The sequence below is a fragment of the Ammospiza caudacuta genome, chromosome 1, assembly GCF_027887145.1.
Source record: "Ammospiza caudacuta isolate bAmmCau1 chromosome 1, bAmmCau1.pri, whole genome shotgun sequence".
Classification (NCBI taxonomy): Eukaryota; Metazoa; Chordata; class Aves; order Passeriformes; family Passerellidae; genus Ammospiza; species Ammospiza caudacuta.
The window spans coordinates 57,968,660-57,985,872 of NC_080593.1; positions in this window are offsets into that span (position 1 = coordinate 57,968,660).

Genomic DNA, 17,213 nt, shown 5'->3' on the forward strand with positions numbered 1-17,213 from the left:
GGCAGAAGCGGCGCTAAGGAGAGCACTGTGAGCGGTACAATCGTCTTTGCGCGAAGAAGCCGCTTCTTCGTCTCCGGGAGCCGGAGAGAGCGGCAGCATCGGAAAGGTGAAGAAGGAAGCTGTACAACACTGGGATTGTGTGCGCAGCTTGCCAACTGATAGAAAACAGTACCTTACACTTTCCTGACGTTTCCAATCACATGAATATTCGATAAGAAGTTGTTTTGGACAGCTTTTCTTTTCTTTATGCCCAACACTTGGCAGACCTTCGTGCAATGTCCAGAACACGATGGGAGATGTTTTCTGTGCTCTTGCAGGATTTCCTTGCCAGACAGAGTGGAAAAGCTTTCTGCTAGGATGTAGACCACAAAAGACGCTAAAGACGAAGGTACGATGCTCTCTGGAGCTAAGCGCCGCTCCCGGGCTTCTTTCGGCAGCAGCGGCGCTAAGAGAGCACTACTGACCGGTACAATCGTCTTTGCGCAAAGAAGCCGCTTCTTCGGCTCCGGGAGCCGGAGAGAGCGGCAGCATCGGAAAGGTGAAGAAGGAAGCTGTACAACACTGGGATTGTGTGCGCAGCTTGCCAACTGATAGAAAACAGTACCTTACACTTTCCTGACGTTTCCAATCACATGAATATTGGATAAGAAGCTGTTTTGGACAGCTTTTCTTTCATTTATGCCAAACACTCGGCAGACCTCCGTGCAACGTCCAGAACACGATGGGAGATTTTTTCTGCGCTCCCGCAGGTTTTCCTTGCCAGACAGAGTGGAAAAGCTTTCTGCTAGGATGTAGACCACAAAAGACGCTAAAGACGAAGGTACGATGCTCTCCGAAACTAAGCGCCGCTCTCGGGCTTCTTTCGGCACAAGCTGCGCTAAGGAGAGCACTGTGAGTGGTACAATCGTCTTTGCGCGAAGAAGCCGCTTCTTCGGCTCCGGGAGCCGGAGAGAGCGGCAGCATCGGAAAGGTGAAGAAGGAAGCTGTACAACACTGGGATTGTGTGCGCAGCTTGCCAAATGATAGAAAACAGTACCTTACACTTTCCTGACGTTTCCAATCACATGAATATTGGATAAGAAGCTCATTTGGACAGCTTTTCTTTTCTTTATGCCCAACACTTGGCAGACATCCGTGCAACCTCCAGAACACGATGGGAGATGTTTTCTGCGCTCCCGCAGGTTTTCCTTGCCAGACAGAGTGGAAAAGCTTTCTGCTAGGATGTAGACCACAAAAGACGCTAAAGATGAAGGTACGATGCTCTCTGGAGCTAAGAGCCGCTCCCGGGCTTCTTTCGGCAGAAGCGGCGCTAAGAGAGCACTGTGAGCGGTACAATCGTCTTTGCGCGAAGAAGCCGCTTCTTCGGCTCCGGGAGCCAGAGACAGCGGCAGCATCGGAAAAGTGAAGAAGGAAGCTGTACAACACTGGGATTGTGTGCGCAGCTTGCCAACTGATAGAAAACAGTACCTTACACTTTCCTGACGTTTCCAATCACATGAATATTCGATAAGAAGCTGTTTTGGACAGCTTTCATTTTCTTTATGCCCAACACTTGGCAGACCTCCGTGCAAAGTCCAGAACACGATGGGAGATGTTTTCTGCGCTCCCGCAGGTTTTCCTTGCCAGACAGAGTGGAAAAGCTTTCTGCTAGGATGTAGACCACAAAAGACGCTAAAGACGAAGGTACGATGCTCTCCGGAGCTAAGAGCCGCTCCCGGGCTTATTTCGGCACAAGCTGCGCTAAGGAGAGCACTGTGAGCGGTACAATCGTCTTTGCGCGAAGAAGCCGCTTCTTCGGCTCCGGGAGCCGGAGAGAGCGGCAGCATCGGAAAGGTGAAGAAGGAAGCTGTACAACACTGGGATTGTGTGCGCAGCTTGCCAACTGATAGAAAACAGTACCTTACACTTTCCTGACGTTTCCAATCACATGAATATTCGATAGAAAGTTATTTTGGACAGCTTTTCTTTCCTTTATGCCAAACACTCGGCAGACCTCCGTGCAACGTCCAGAACACGATGGGAGATTTTTTCTGCGCTCCCGCAGGTTTTCCTTGCCAGACAGAGTGGAAAAGCTTTCTGCTAGGATGTAGACCACAAAAGACGCTAAAGACGAAGGTACGATGCTCTCCGGAGCTAAGCGCCGCTCCCGGGCTTCTTTCGGCAGAAGCGGAGCGAAGGAGAGTACTGTGAGCGGTACAATCGTCTTTGCGCGAAGAAGCCGCTTCTTCAGCTCCGGGAGCCGGAGAGAGCGGCAGCATCGGAAAGGTGAAGAAGGAATCTGTAAAACACTGGGATTGTGTGCGCAGCTTGCCAACTGATAGAAAACAGTACCTTACACTTTCCTGACGTTTCCAATCACATGAATATTCGATAGAAAGTTATTTTGGACAGCCTTTCTTTTCTTTATGCGAAACACTCGGCAGGCCTCCGTGCAACGTCCAGAACCCGAGGGGAGATTTTTTCTGCGCTCTTGCAGGTTTTCCTTGCCAGACAGAGTGGAAAAGCTTTCTGCTAGGATGTAGACCACAAAAGACGCTAAAGATGAAGGTACGATGCTCTCCGAAACTAAGCGCCGCTCCCGGGCTTCTTTCGGCAGAAGCTGCGCTAAGGAGAGCACTGTGAGCGGTACAATCGTCTTTGCGCGAAGAAGCCGCTTCTTCGTCTCTGGGAGCCGGAGAGAGCGGCAGCATCGGAAAGGTGAAGAAGGAAGCTGTACAACACTGGGATTGTGTGCGCAGCTTGCCAACTGATAGAAAACAGTACCTTACACTTTCCTGACGTTTCCAATCACATGAATATTCGATAAGAATCTCTTTTGGACAGCTTTTCTTTTCTTTATGCCCAACACTTGGCAGACCTCCGTGCAATGTCCAGAACACGATGGGAGATGTATTCTGTGCTCTTGCAGGATTTCCTTGCCAGACAGAGTGGAAAAGCTTTCTGCTAGGATGTAGACCACAAAAGACGCTAAAGACGAAGGTACGATGCTCTCCGGAGCTAAGCGCCGCTCCCGGGCTTCTTTCGGCAGAAGCGGCGCTAAGGAGAGCACTGTGAGCGGTACAATCGTCTTTGCGCGAAGAAGCCGCTTCTTCGGCTCCGGGAGCCGGAGAGAGCGGCAGCATCGGAAAGGTGAAGAAGGAAGCTGTACAACACTGGGATTGTGTGCGCAGCTTGCCAACTGATAGAAAACAGTACCTTACACTTTCCTGACGTTTCCAATCACATGAATATGCGATAAGAAGCTGTTTTGGACAGCTTTTCTTTTCTTTATGCCAAACACTTGGCAGACCTCCGTGCAACGTCCAGAACACGATGGGAGATGTTTTCTGCGCTCTTGCAGGTTTTCCTTGCCAGACAGAGTGGAAAAGCATTCTGCTAGGATGTAGACCACAAAAGACGCTAAAGACGAAGGTACGATGCTCTCCGGAGCTAAGCGCCGCTCCCGGGCTTCTTTCGGCAGCAGCGGCGCTAAGAGAGCACTACTGACCGGTACAATCGTCTTTGCGCAAAGAAGCCGCTTCTTCGGCTCCGGGAGCCGGAGAGAGCGGCAGCATCGGAAAGGTGAAGAAGGAAGCTGTACAACACTGGGATTGTGTGCGCAGCTTGCCAACTGATAGAAAACAGTACCTTACACTTTCCTGACGTTTCCAATCACATGAATATTGGATAAGAAGCTGTTTTGGACAGCTTTTCTTTCATTAATGCCAAACACTCGGCTGACCTCCGTGCAACGTCCAGAACACGATGGGAGATTTTTTCAGCGCTCTTGCAGGTTTTCCTTGCCAGACAGAGTGGAAAACCTTTCTGCTAGGATGTAGACCACAAAAGACGCTAAAGACGAAGGTACGATGCTCTCCGAAACTAAGCGCCGCTCTCGGGCTTCTTTCGGCACAAGCTGCGCTAAGGAGAGCACTGTGAGTGGTATAATCGTCTTTGCGCGAAGAAGCCGCTTCTTCGGCTCCGGGAGCCGGAGAGAGCGGCAGCATCGGAAAGGTGAAGAAGGAAGCTGTACAACACTGGGATTGTGTGCGCAGCTTGCCAAATGATAGAAAACAGTACCTTACACTTTCCTGACGTTTCCAATCACATGAATATTGGATAAGAAGCTGTTTTGGACAGCTTTTCTTTTCTTCATGCCCAACACTTGGCAGACATCCGTGCAACCTCCAGAACACGATGGGAGATTTTTTCTGCTCTCCCGCAGGTTTTCCTGGCCAGACAGAGTGGAAAAGCTTTCTGCTAGGATGTAGACCACAAAAGACGCTAAAGATGAAGGTACGATGCTCTCCGGAGCTAAGCGCCGCTCCCGGGCTTCTTTCGGCAGAAGCGGCGCAAAGAGAGCACTGTGAGCGGTACAATCGTATTTTCGCGAAGAAGCCGCTTCTTCAGCTCCGGGAGCCGGAGAGAGCGGCAGAATCGGAAAGGTGAACAAGGAAGCTGTACAACACTGGGATTGTGCGCGCAGCTTGCCAACTGATAGAAAACAGTACCTTACACTTTCCTGATGTTTCCAATCACATGAATATTCGATAGAAAGTTATTTTGGACAGCTTTTTTTTTCTTTATGCCAAACACTCGGCAGACCTCCGTGCAACGTCCAGAACACGAGGGGAGATGTTTTCTGCGCTCCCGCAGGTTTTCCTTGCCAGACAGAGTGGAAAAGCTTTCTGCTAGGATGTAGACCACAAAAGACGCTTAAGATGAAGGTACGATGCTCTCTGGAGCTAAGAGCCGCTCCCGGGCTTCTTTCGGCACAAGCGGCGCTAAGAGAGCACTGTGAGCAGTACAATCGTCTTTGCGCGAAGAAGCCGCTTCTTCGTCTCCGGGAGCCGGAGAGAGCGGCAGCATCGGAAAGGTGAAGAAGGAAGCTGTACAACACTGAGATTGTGTGCGCAGCTTGCCAACTGATAGAAAACAGTACCTTACACTTTCCTGACGTTTCCAATCACATGAATATTCGATAGAAAGTTATTTTGGACAGTTTTTATTTTCTTTATGCCCAACACTTGGCAGACCTCCGTGCAACGTCCAGAACACGATGGGAGATGTTTTCTGTGCTCCCGCAGGTTTTCATTGCCAGACAGAGTGGAAAAGCTTTCTGCTAGGATGTAGACCACAAAAGACGCTAAAGATGAAGGTACGATGCTCTCCGGAGCTAAGCGCCGCTCCCGGGCTTCTTTCGGCAGAAGCGGAGCGAAGGAGAGCACTGTGAGCGGTACAATCGTCTTTGCGCGAAGAAGCCGCTTCTTCAGCTCCGGGAGCCGGAGAGAGCGGCAGCATCGGAAAGGTGAAGAAGGAATCTGTAAAACACTGGGATTGTGTGCGCAGCTTGCCAACTGATAGAAAACAGTACCTTACACTTTCCTGACGTTTCCAATCACATGAATATTCGATAGAAAGTTATTTTGGACAGCTTTTCTTTTCTTTATGCGAAACACTCGGCAGACCTCCGTGCAACGTCCAGAACCCGAGGGGAGATTTTTTCTGCGCTCTTGCAGGTTTTCCTTGCCAGACAGAGTGGAAAAGCTTTCTGCTAGGATGTAGACCACAAAAGACGCTAAAGATGAAGGTACGATGCTCTCCGAAACTAAGCGCCGCTCCCGGGCTTCTTTCGGCAGAAGCTGCGCTAAGGAGAGCACTGTGAGCGGTACAATCGTCTTTGCGCGAAGAAGCCGCTTCTTCGTCTCTGGGAGCCGGAGAGAGCGGCAGCATCGGAAAGGTGAAGAAGGAAGCTGTACAACACTGGGATTGTGTGCGCAGCTTGCCAACTGATAGAAAACAGTACCTTACACTTTCCTGACGTTTCCAATCACATGAATATTCGATTGGAAGCTGTTTTGGACAGCTTTTCTTTCCTTTATGCCAAACACTCGGCAGACCTCCGTGCAATGTCCACAACACGATTGGAGATGTTTTCTGTGCTCCCGCCGGTTTTCCTTGCCAGACAGAGTGGAAAAGCTTTCTGCTAGGATGTAGACCACAAAAGACGCTAAAGACGAAGGTACGATGCTCTCCGGAGCTAAGCGCCGCTGCCGGGCTTCTTTCGGCAGCAGCGGCGCTAAGAGAGCACTGTGAGCGGTACAATCGTCTTTGCGCGAAGAAGCCGCTTCTTCGGCTCCGGGAGCCGGAGAGAGCGGCAGCATCGGAAAGGTGAAGAAGGAAGCTGTACAACACTGGGATTGTGTGCGCAACTTGCCAACTGATAGAAAACAGTACCTTACACTTTCGTGACGTTTCCAATCACAAGAATATTCGATAAGAAGCTGTTTTGGACAGCTTTTCTTTCCTTTATGCCAAACACTCGGCAGACCTCCGTGCAACGTCCAGAACACGATGGGCGATGTTTTCTGTGCTCCCGCAGGTTTTCCTTGCCAGACAGAGTGGAAAAGCTTTCTGCTAGGATGTAGTCCACCAAGGACGCTAAAGACGAAGGTACGATGCTCTCCGGAGCTAAGAGCCGCTGCCGGGCTTCTTTCGGCAGAAGCGGCGTTATGAGAGCACTGTGAGCGGTACAATCATCTTTGCGCGAAGAAGCCGCTTCTTCGGCTCAGGGAGCCGGAGAGAGCGGCAGCATCGGAAAGGTGAAGAAGGAAGCTGTACAACACTGGGATTGTGTGCGCAGCTTGCCAACTGATAGAAAACAGTACCTTACACTTTCCTGACGTTTCCAATCACATGAATATTCGATAGAAAGTTATTTTGGACAGCTTTTCTTTTCTTTATGCGAAACACTTGGCAGACCTCCGTGCAACGTCCAGAACAAGATGGGAGATGTTTTATGCGCTCCCGCAGGTTTTCCTTGCCAGACAGAGTGGAAAAGCTTTCTGCAAGGATGTAGACCACAAAAGACGCTAAAGACGAAGGTACGATTCTCTCCGGAGCTAAGAGCCGCTCCTGGGCTTTTTCGGCAGAAGCGGCGCGAAGGAGAGCACTGTGACCGGTAGAATCGTCTTTGCGCGAAGAAGGCGCTTTTTCAGCTTCGGGAGCCAGAGAGAGCGGCAGCATCGGAAAGGTGAAGAAGGAAGCTGTACAACACTGGGATTGTGTGCGCAGCTTGCCAACTGATAGAAAACAGTACCTTACACTTTCCTGACGTTTCCAATCACATGAATATTCGATAAGAAGCTGTTTTGGACAGCTTTTCTTTCCTTTATGCCAAACACTTGGCAGATCTCCGTGCAACGTCCAGAACACGATGGGAGATTTTTTCTGCGCTCCCGCAGGTTTTCCTTGCCAGACAGAGTGGAAAAGCTTTCTGCTAGGATGTAGACCACAAAAGACGCTAAAGACGAAGGTACGATGCTCTCCGAAACTAAGCGCCGCTCCCAGACTTCTTTCGGCCCAAGCAGCGCTAAGGAGAGCACTGTGAGCGGTACAATCGTCTTTGCGCGAAGAAGCCGCTTCTTCGGCTCCGGGAGCCGGAGAGAGCGGCAGCATCGGAAAGGTGAAGAAGGAAGCTGTACAACACTGGGATTGTGTGCGCAGCTTGCCAACTGATAGAAAACAGTACCTTACACTTTCCTGACGTTTCCAATCACATGAATATTGGATAAGAAGCTGTTTTGGACAGCTTTTCTTTCATTTATGCCAAACACTCGGCTGACCTCCGTGCAACGTCCAGAACACGATGGGAGATTTTTTCAGCGCTCTTGCAGGTTTTCCTTGCCAGACAGAGTGGAAAACCTTTCTGCTAGGATGTAGACCACAAAAGACGCTAAAGACGAAGGTACGATGCTCTCCGAAACTAAGCGCCGGTCTCGGGCTTCTTTCGGCACAAGCTGCGCTAAGGAGAGCACTGTGAGTGGTATAATCGTCTTTGCGCGAAGAAGCCGCTTCTTCGGCTCCGGGAGCCGGAGAGAGCGGCAGCATCGGAAAGGTGAAGAAGGAAGCTGTACAACACTGGGATTGTGTGCGCAGCTTGCCAAATGATAGAAAACAGTACCTTACACTTTCCTGACGTTTCCAATCACATGAATATTGGATAAGAAGCTGTTTTGGACAGCTTTTCTTTTCTTTATGCCCAACACTTGGCAGACATCCGTGCAACCTCCAGAACACGATGGGAGATTTTTTCTGCTCTCCCGCAGGTTTTCCTGGCCAGACAGAGTGGAAAAGCTTTCTGCTAGGATGTAGACCACAAAAGACGCTAAAGATGAAGGTACGATGCTCTCCGGAGCTAAGCGCCGCTCCCGGGCTTCTTTCGGCAGAAGCGGCGCTAAGAGAGCACTGTGAGCGGTACAATCGTATTTTCGCGAAGAAGCCGCTTCTTCAGCTCCGGGAGCCGGAGAGAGCGGCAGAATCGGAAAGGTGAAGAAGGAAGCTGTACAACATTGGGATTGTGTGCGCAGCTTGCCAACTGATAGAAAACAGTACCTTACACTTTCCTGACGTTTCCAATCACATGAATATTCGATAGAAAGTTATTTTGGACAGCTTTTCTTTTCTTTATGCCAAACACTCGGCAGACCTCCGTGCAACGTCCAGAACACGAGGGGAGATGTTTTCTGCGCTCCCGCAGGTTTTCCTTGCCAGACAGAGTGGAAAAGCTTTCTGCTAGGATGTAGACCACAAAAGACGCTTAAGATGAAGGTACGATGCTCTCTGGAGCTAAGAGCCGCTGCCGGGCTTCTTTCGGCAGAAGCGGCGCTAAGAGAGCACTGTGAGCAGTACAATCGTCTTTGCGCGAAGAAGCCGCTTCTTCGTCTCCGGGAGCCGGAGACAGCGGCAGCATCGGAAAGGTGAAGAAGGAAGCTGTACAACACTGGGATTGTGTGCGCAGCTTGCCAACTGATAGAAAACAGTACCTTACACTTTCCTGACGTTTCCAATCACATGAATATTGGATGAGAAACTGTTTTGGACAGCATTTCTTTCCTTTATGCCAAACACTTGGCAGACCTCCGTGCAACGTCCAGAACATGATGGGAGATTTTTTCTGCGCTCTTGCAGGTTTTCCTTGCCAGACAGAGTGGAAAAGCTTTCTGCTAGGATGTAGACCACAAAAGACGCTAAAGACGAAGGTACGATGCTCTCCGGAGCTAAGCGCCGCTCCCGGGCTTCTTTCGGCACAAGCTGCGCTAAGGAGAGCACTGTGAGCGGTACAATCGTCTTTGCGCGAAGAAGCCGCTTCTTCGGCTCCGGGAGCCGGAGAGAGCGGCAGCATCGGAAAGGTGAAGAAGGAAGCTGTACAACACTGGGATTGTGTGCGCAGCTTGCCAACTGATAGAAAACAGTACCTTACACTTTCCTGACGTTTCCAATCACATGAATATTCGATTGGAAGCTGTTTTGGACAGCTTTTCTTTCCTTTATGCCAAACACTCGGCAGACCTCCGTGCAATGTCCACAACACGATGGGAGATGTTTTCTGTGCTCCCGCCGGTTTTCCTTGCCAGACAGAGTGGAAAAGCTTTCTGCTAGGATGTAGACCACAAAAGACGCTAAAGACGAAGGTACGATGCTCTCCGGAGCTAAGAGCCGCTGCCGGGCTTCTTTCGGCAGCAGCGGCGCTAAGAGAGCACTGTGAGCGGTACAATCGTCTTTGCGCGAAGAAGCCGCTTCTTCGGCTCCGGGAGCCGGAGAGAGCGGCAGCATCGGAAAGGTGAAGAAGGAAGCTGTACAACACTGGGATTGTGTGCGCAACTTGCCAACTGATAGAAAACAGTACCTTACACTTTCGTGACGTTTCCAATCACAAGAATATTCGATAAGAAGCTGTTTTGGACAGCTTTTCTTTCCTTTATGCCAAACACTCGGCAGACCTCTGTGCAACGTCCAGAACACGATGGGCGATGTTTTCTGTGCTCCCGCAGGTTTTCCTTGCCAGACAGAGTGGAAAAGCTTTCTGCTAGGATGTAGTCCACCAAGGACGCTAAAGACGAAGGTACGATGCTCTCCGGAGCTAAGAGCCGCTGCCGGGCTTCTTTCGGCAGAAGCGGCGTTATGAGAGCACTGTGAGCGGTACAATCATCTTTGCGCGAAGAAGCCGCTTCTTCGGCTCAGGGAGCCGGAGAGAGCGGCAGCATCGGAAAGGTGAAGAAGGAAGCTGTACAACACTGGGATTGTGTGCGCAGCTTGCCAACTGATAGAAAACAGTACCTTACACTTTCCTGACGTTTCCAATCACATGAATATTCGATAGAAAGTTATTTTGGACAGCTTTTCTTTTCTTTATGCGAAACACTTGGCAGACCTCCGTGCAACGTCCAGAACAAGATGGGAGATGTTTTCTGCGCTCCCGCAGGTTTTCCTTGCCAGACAGAGTGGAAAAGCTTTCTGCTAGGATGTAGACCACAAAAGACGCTAAAGACGAAGGTACGATTCTCTCCGGAGCTAAGAGCCGCTCCTGGGCTTTTTCGGCAGAAGCGGCGCGAAGGAGAGCACTGTGACCGGTAGAATCGTCTTTGCGCGAAGAAGGCGCTTTTTCAGCTTCGGGAGCCAGAGAGAGCGGCAGCATCGGAAAGGTGAAGAAGGAAGCTGTACAACACTGGGATTGTGTGCGCAGCTTGCCAACTGATAGAAAACAGTACCTTACACTTTCCTGACGTTTCCAATCACATGAATATTCGATAAGAAGCTGTTTTGGACAGCTTTTCTTTCCTTTATGCCAAACACTTGGCAGATCTCCGTGCAACGTCCAGAACACGATGGGAGATTTTTTCTGCGCTCCCGCAGGTTTTCCTTGCCAGACAGAGTGGAAAAGCTTTCTGCTAGGATGTAGACCACAAAAGACGCTAAAGACGAAGGTACGATGCTCTCCGAAACTAAGCGCCGCTCCCGGACTTCTTTCGGCCCAAGCTGCGCTAAGGAGAGCACTGTGAGCGGTACAATCGTCTTTGCGCGAAGAAGCCGCTTCTTCGTCTCCGGGAGCCGGAGAGAGCGGCAGCATCGGAAAGGTGAAGAAGGAAGCTGTACAACACTGGGATTGTGTGCGCAGCTTGCCAACTGATAGAAAACAGTACCTTACACTTTCCTGACGTTTCCAATCACATGAATATTGGATAAGAAGCTGTTTTGGACAGCTTGTCTTTTCCTTATGCCAAACACTTGGCAGACCTCCGTGCAGCGTCCAGAACACGATGTGAGATCTTTTCTGCGCTCTTGCAGGTTTTCCCTTCCAGACAGATTGGAAAAGCTTTCTGCTAGGATGTAGACCACAAAAGACGCTAAAGACGAATGTACGATGCTCTCCGGAGCTATGAGCTGCTCCCGGGCTTCTTTCGGCAGAAGCGGCGCTAAGAGAGCACTGTGAGCGGTACAATCGTCTTTGCGCGAAGAAGCCGCTTCTTCGTCTCCGGGAGCCTGAGAGAGCGGCAGCATCGGAAAGGTGAAGAAGGAAGCTGTACAACACCGGGATTGTGTGCGCAGCTTGCCAACTGATAGAAAACAGTACCTTACACTTTCCTGACGTTTCCAATCACATGAATATTCGATAAGAAGCTGTTTTGGACAGCTTTTCTTTTCTTTATGCCCAACACTTGGCAGACCTCCGTGCAACCTCCAGAACACGATGGGAGATGTTTTCTGTGCTCCCGCAGGTTTTCCTTGCCAGACAGAGTGGAAAAGCTTTCTGCTAGGATGTAGACCACAAATGACGCTAAAGATGAAGGTACGATGCTCTCCGGAGCTAAGCGCCGCTCCCGGGCTTCTTTCGGCACAAGCTGCGCTAAGGAGAGCACTGTGAGCGGTACAATCGTCTTTGCGCGAAGAAGCCGGTTCTTCGGCTCCGGGAGCCGGAGAGAGCGGCAGAATTGGAAAGGTGAAGAAGGAAGCTGTACAACACTGGGATTGTGTGCGCAGCTTGCCAACTGATAGAAAACAGTACCTTACACTTTCCTGACGATTCCAATCACATGAATATTCGATAGAAAGTTATTTAGGACAGCTTTTATTTTCTTTATGCCAAACACTCGGCAGACCTCCGTGCAACGTACAGAACACGATGGGAGATGTTTTCTGTGCTCCCGCAGGTTTTCCTTGCCAGACAGAGTGGAAAAGCTTTCTGCTAGGATGTAGACCACAAAAGACGCTAAAGACGAAGGTACGATGCTCTCCGGAGCTAAGCGCCGCTCCCGGGCTTCTTTCGGCAGCAGCGGCGCTAAGAGAGCACTACTGACCGGTACAATCGTCTTTGCGCAAAGAAGCCGCTTCTTCGGCTCCGGGAGCCGGAGAGAGCGGCAGCATCGGAAAGGTGAAGAAGGAAGCTGTACAACACTGGGATTGTGTGCGCACCTTGCCAACTGATAGAAAACAGTACCTTACACTTTCCTGACGTTTCCAATCACATGAATATTGGATAAGAAGCTGTTTTGGACAGCTTTTCTTTCATTTATGCCAAACACTCGGCTGACCTCCGTGCAACGTCCAGAACACGATGGGAGATTTTTTCAGCGCTCTTGCAGGTTTTCCTTGCCAGACAGAGTGGAAAAGCTTTCTGCTAGGATGTAGACCACAAAAGACGCTAAAGACGAAGGTACGATGCTCTCCGAAACTAAGCGCCGGTCTCGGGCTTCTTTCGGCACAAGCTGCGCTAAGGAGAGCACTGTGAGCGATATAATCGTCTTTGCGCGAAGAAGCCGCTTCTTCGTCTCCGGGAGCCGGAGAGAGCGGCAGCATCGGAAAGGTGAAGAAGGAAGCTGTACAACACTGGGATTGTGTGCGCAGCTTGCCAACTGATAGAAAACAGTACCTTACACTTTCCTGACGTTTCCAATCACATGAATATTGGATAAGAAGCTGTTTTGGACAGCTTTTCTTTTCTTTATGCCCAACACTTGGCAGACATCCGTGCAACCTCCAGAACACGATGGGAGATTTTTTCTGCTCTCCCGCAGGTTTTCCTTGCCAGACAGAGTGGAAAAGCTTTCTGCTAGGATGTAGACCACAAAAGACGCTAAAGATGAAGGTACGATGCTCTCCGGAGCTAAGCGCCGCTCCCGGGCTTCTTTCGGCAGAAGCGGCGCTAAGAGAGCACTGTGAGCGGTACAATCGTATTTTCGCGAAGAAGCCGCTTCTTCAGCTCCGGGAGCCGGAGAGAGCGGCAGAATCGGAAAGGTGAAGAAGGAAGCTGTACAACACTGGGATTGTGTGCGCAGCTTGCCAACTGATAGAAAACAGTACCTTACACTTTCCTGACGTTTCCAATCACATGAATATTCGATAGAAAGTTATTTTGGACAGCTTTTCTTTTCTTTATGCCAAACACTCGGCAGACCTCCGTGCAACGTCCAGAACACGAGGGGAGATGTTTTCTGCGCTCCCGCAGGTTTTCCTTGCCAGACAGAGTGGAAAAGCTTTCTGCTAGGATGTAGACCACAAAAGACGCTTAAGATGAAGGTACGATGCTCTCTGGAGCTAAGAGCCGCTGCCGGGCTTCTTTCGGCAGAAGCGGCGCTAAGAGAGCACTGTGAGCAGTACAATCGTCTTTGCGCGAAGAAGCCGCTTCTTCGTCTCCGGGAGCCGGAGAGAGCGGCAGCATCGGAAAGGTGAAGAAGGAAGCTGTACAACACTGGGATTGTGTGCGCAGCTTGCCAACTGATAGAAAACAGTACCTTACACTTTCCTGACGTTTCCAATCACATGAATATTGGATGAGAAACTGTTTTGGACAGCTTTTCTTTCCTTTATGCCAAACACTTGGCAGACCTCCGTGCAACGTCCAGAACATGATGGGAGATTTTTTCTGCGCTCTTGCAGGTTTTCCTTGCCAGACAGAGTGGAAAAGCTTTCTGCTAGGATGTAGACCACAAAAGACGCTAAAGACGAAGGTACGATGCTCTCCGGAGCTAAGCGCCGCTCCCGGGCTTCTTTCGGCACAAGCTGCGCTAAGGAGAGCACTGTGAGCGGTACAATCGTCTTTGCGCGAAGAAGCCGCTTCTTCGGCTCCGGGAGCCGGAGAGAGCGGCAGCATCGGAAAGGTGAAGAAGGAAGCTGTACAACACTGGGATTGTGTGCGCAGCTTGCCAACTGATAGAAAACAGTACCTTACACTTTCCTGACGTTTCCAATCACATGAATATTCGATAGAAAGTTATTTTGGACAGTTTTTATTTTCTTTATGCCCAACACTTGGCAGACCTCCGTGCAACGTCCAGAACACGATGGGAGATGTTTTCTGTGCTCCCGCAGGTTTTCATTGCCAGACAGAGTGGAAAAGCTTTCTGCTAGGATGTAGACCACAAAAGACGCTAAAGATGAAGGTACGATGCTCTCCGGAGCTAAGCGCCGCTCCCGGGCTTCTTTCGGCAGAAGCGGAGCGAAGGAGAGCACTGTGAGCGGTACAATCGTCTTTGCGCGAAGAAGCCGCTTCTTCAGCTCCGGGAGCCGGAGAGAGCGGCAGCATCGGAAAGGTGAAGAAGGAAGCTGTACAACACTGGGATTGTGTGCGCAACTTGCCAACTGATAGAAAACAGTACCTTACACTTTCGTGACGTTTCCAATCACAAGAATATTCGATAAGAAGCTGTTTTGGACAGCTTTTCTTTCCTTTATGCCAAACACTCGGCAGACCTCCGTGCAACGTCCAGAACACGATGGGCGATGTTTTCTGTGCTCCCGCAGGTTTTCCTTGCCAGACAGAGTGGAAAAGCTTTCTGCTAGGATGTAGTCCACCAAGGACGCTAAAGACGAAGGTACGATGCTCTCTGGAGCTAAGAGCCGCTGCCGGGCTTCTTTCGGCAGAAGCGGCGTTATGAGAGCACTGTGAGCGGTACAATCATCTTTGCGCGAAGAAGCCGCTTCTTCGGCTCCGGGAGCCGGAGAGAGCGGCAGCATCGGAAAGGTGAAGAAGGAAGCTGTACAACACTGGGATTGTGTGCGTAGCTTGCCAACTGATAGAAAACAGTACCTTACACTTTCCTGACGTTTCCAATCACATGAATATTCGATAGAAAGTTATTTTGGACAGCTTTTCTTTTCTTTATGCGAAACACTTGGCAGACCTCCGTGCAACGTCCAGAACAAGATGGGAGATGTTTTCTGCGCTCCCGCAGGTTTTCCTTGCCAGACAGAGTGGAAAAGCTTTCTGCTAGGATGTAGACCACAAAAGATGCTAAAGACGAAGGTACGATGCTCTCCGGAGCTAAGAGCCGCTCCTGGGCTTTTTCGGCAGAAGCGGCGCGAAGGAGAGCACTGTGACCGGTAGAATCGTCTTTGCGCGAAGAAGGCGCTTTTTCAGCTTCGGGAGCCAGAGAGAGCGGCAGCATCGGAAAGGTGAAGAAGGAAGCTGTACAACACTGGGATTGTGTGCGCAGCTTGCCAACTGATAGAAAACAGTACCTTACACTTTCCTGACGTTTCCAATCACATGAATATTGGATAAGAAGCTGTTTTGGACAGCTTTTCTTTTCTTTATGCCCAACACTTGGCAGACCTCCGTGCAACCCCCAGAACACGATGGGAGATTTTTTCTGCTCTCCCGCAGGTTTTCCTTGCCAGACAGAGTGGAAAAGCTTTCTGCTAGGATGTAGACCACAAAAGACGCTAAAGATGAAGGTACGATGCTCTCCGGAGCTAAGCGCCGCTCCCGGGCTTCTTTCGGCAGAAGCGGCGTAATGAGAGCACTGTGAGCGGTACAATCGTCTTTGTGCGAAGAAGCCGCTTCTTCAGCTCCGGGAGCCGGAGAGAGCGGCAGCATCGGAAAGGTGAAGAAGGAAGCTGTACAACACTGGGATTGTGTGCGCAGCTTGCCAACTGATAGAAAACAGTACCTTACACTTTCCTGACGTTTCCAATCACATGAATATTCGATAGAAAGTTATTTAGGACAGCTTTTCATTTCTTTATGCGAAACACTCGGCAGACCTCCGTGCAACGTCCAGAACACGATGGGAGATGTTTTCTGCGCTCCCGCAGGTTTTCCTTGCCAGACAGAGTGGAAAAGCTTTCTGCTAGGATGTAGACCACAAAAGACGCTAAAGATGAAGGTACGATGCTCTCCGGAGCTAAGTGCCGCTCCCGGGCTTCTTTCGGCAGAAGCGGCGCTAAGAGAGCACTGTGAGCGGTACAATCGTCTTTGCGCGAAGAAGCCGCTTCTTCGGCTCCGGGAGCCAGAGGCAGCGGCAGCATCGGAAAGGTGAAGAAGGAAGCTGTACAACACTGGGATTGTGTGCGCAGCTTGCCAACTGATAGAAAACAGTACCTTACACTTTCCTGACGTTTCCAATCACATGAATATTCGATAAGAAGCTGTTTTGGACAGCTTTTCTTTTCCTTATGCCAAACACTTGGCAGACCTCCGTGCAGCGTCCAGAACACGATGTGAGATCTTTTCTGCGCTCTTGCAGGTTTTCCCTTCCAGGCAGAGTGGAAAAGCTTTCTGCTAGGATGTAGACCACAAAAGACGCTAAAGACGAAGGTACGATGCTCTCCGGAGCTAAGCGCCGCTCCCGGGCTTCTTTCGGCAGCAGCGGCGCTAAGAGAGCACTGTGACCGGTACAATCGTCTTTGCGCAAAGAAGCCGCTTCTTTGGATCCGGGAGCCAGAGACAGCGGCCGCATCGGAAAGGTGAAGAAGGAAGCTGTACAACACTGGGATTGTGTGCGCAACTTGCCAACTGATAGAAAACGGTACCTTACACTTTCGTGACGTTTCCAATCACATGAATATTCGATAGAAAGTTATTTTGGACAGCTTTTCTTTTCTTTATGCGAAACACTCGGCAGACCTCCGTGCAACGTCCAGAACGCGATGGGAGATGTTTTCTGCGCTCCCGCAGGTTTTCCTTGCCAGACAGAGTGGAAAAGCTTTCTGCTAGGATGTAGACCACAAAAGACGCTAAAGACGAAGGTACGATTCTCTCCGGAGCTAAGAGCCGCTCCTGGGCTTTTTCGGCAGAAGCGGCGCGAAGGAGAGCACTGTGACCGGTACAATCGTCTTTGCGCAAAGAAGCCGCTTCTTTGGATCCGGGAGCCAGAGACAGCGGCCGCATCGGAAAGGTGAAGAAGGAAGCTGTACAACACTGGGATTGTGTGCGCAACTTGCCAACTGATAGAAAACAGTACCTTACACTTTCCTGACGTTTCCAATCACATGAATATTCGATAAGAATCTGTTTTGGACAGCTTTTCTTTTCTCTATGCCAAACACGTGGCAGACCTCCGTGCAACGTCCAGAACACGAGGGGAGATGTTTTCTGCGCTCCCGCAGGTTTTCCTTGCCAGACAGAGTGGAAAAGCTTTCTGCTAGGATGTAGACCACAAAAGACGCTAAAGACG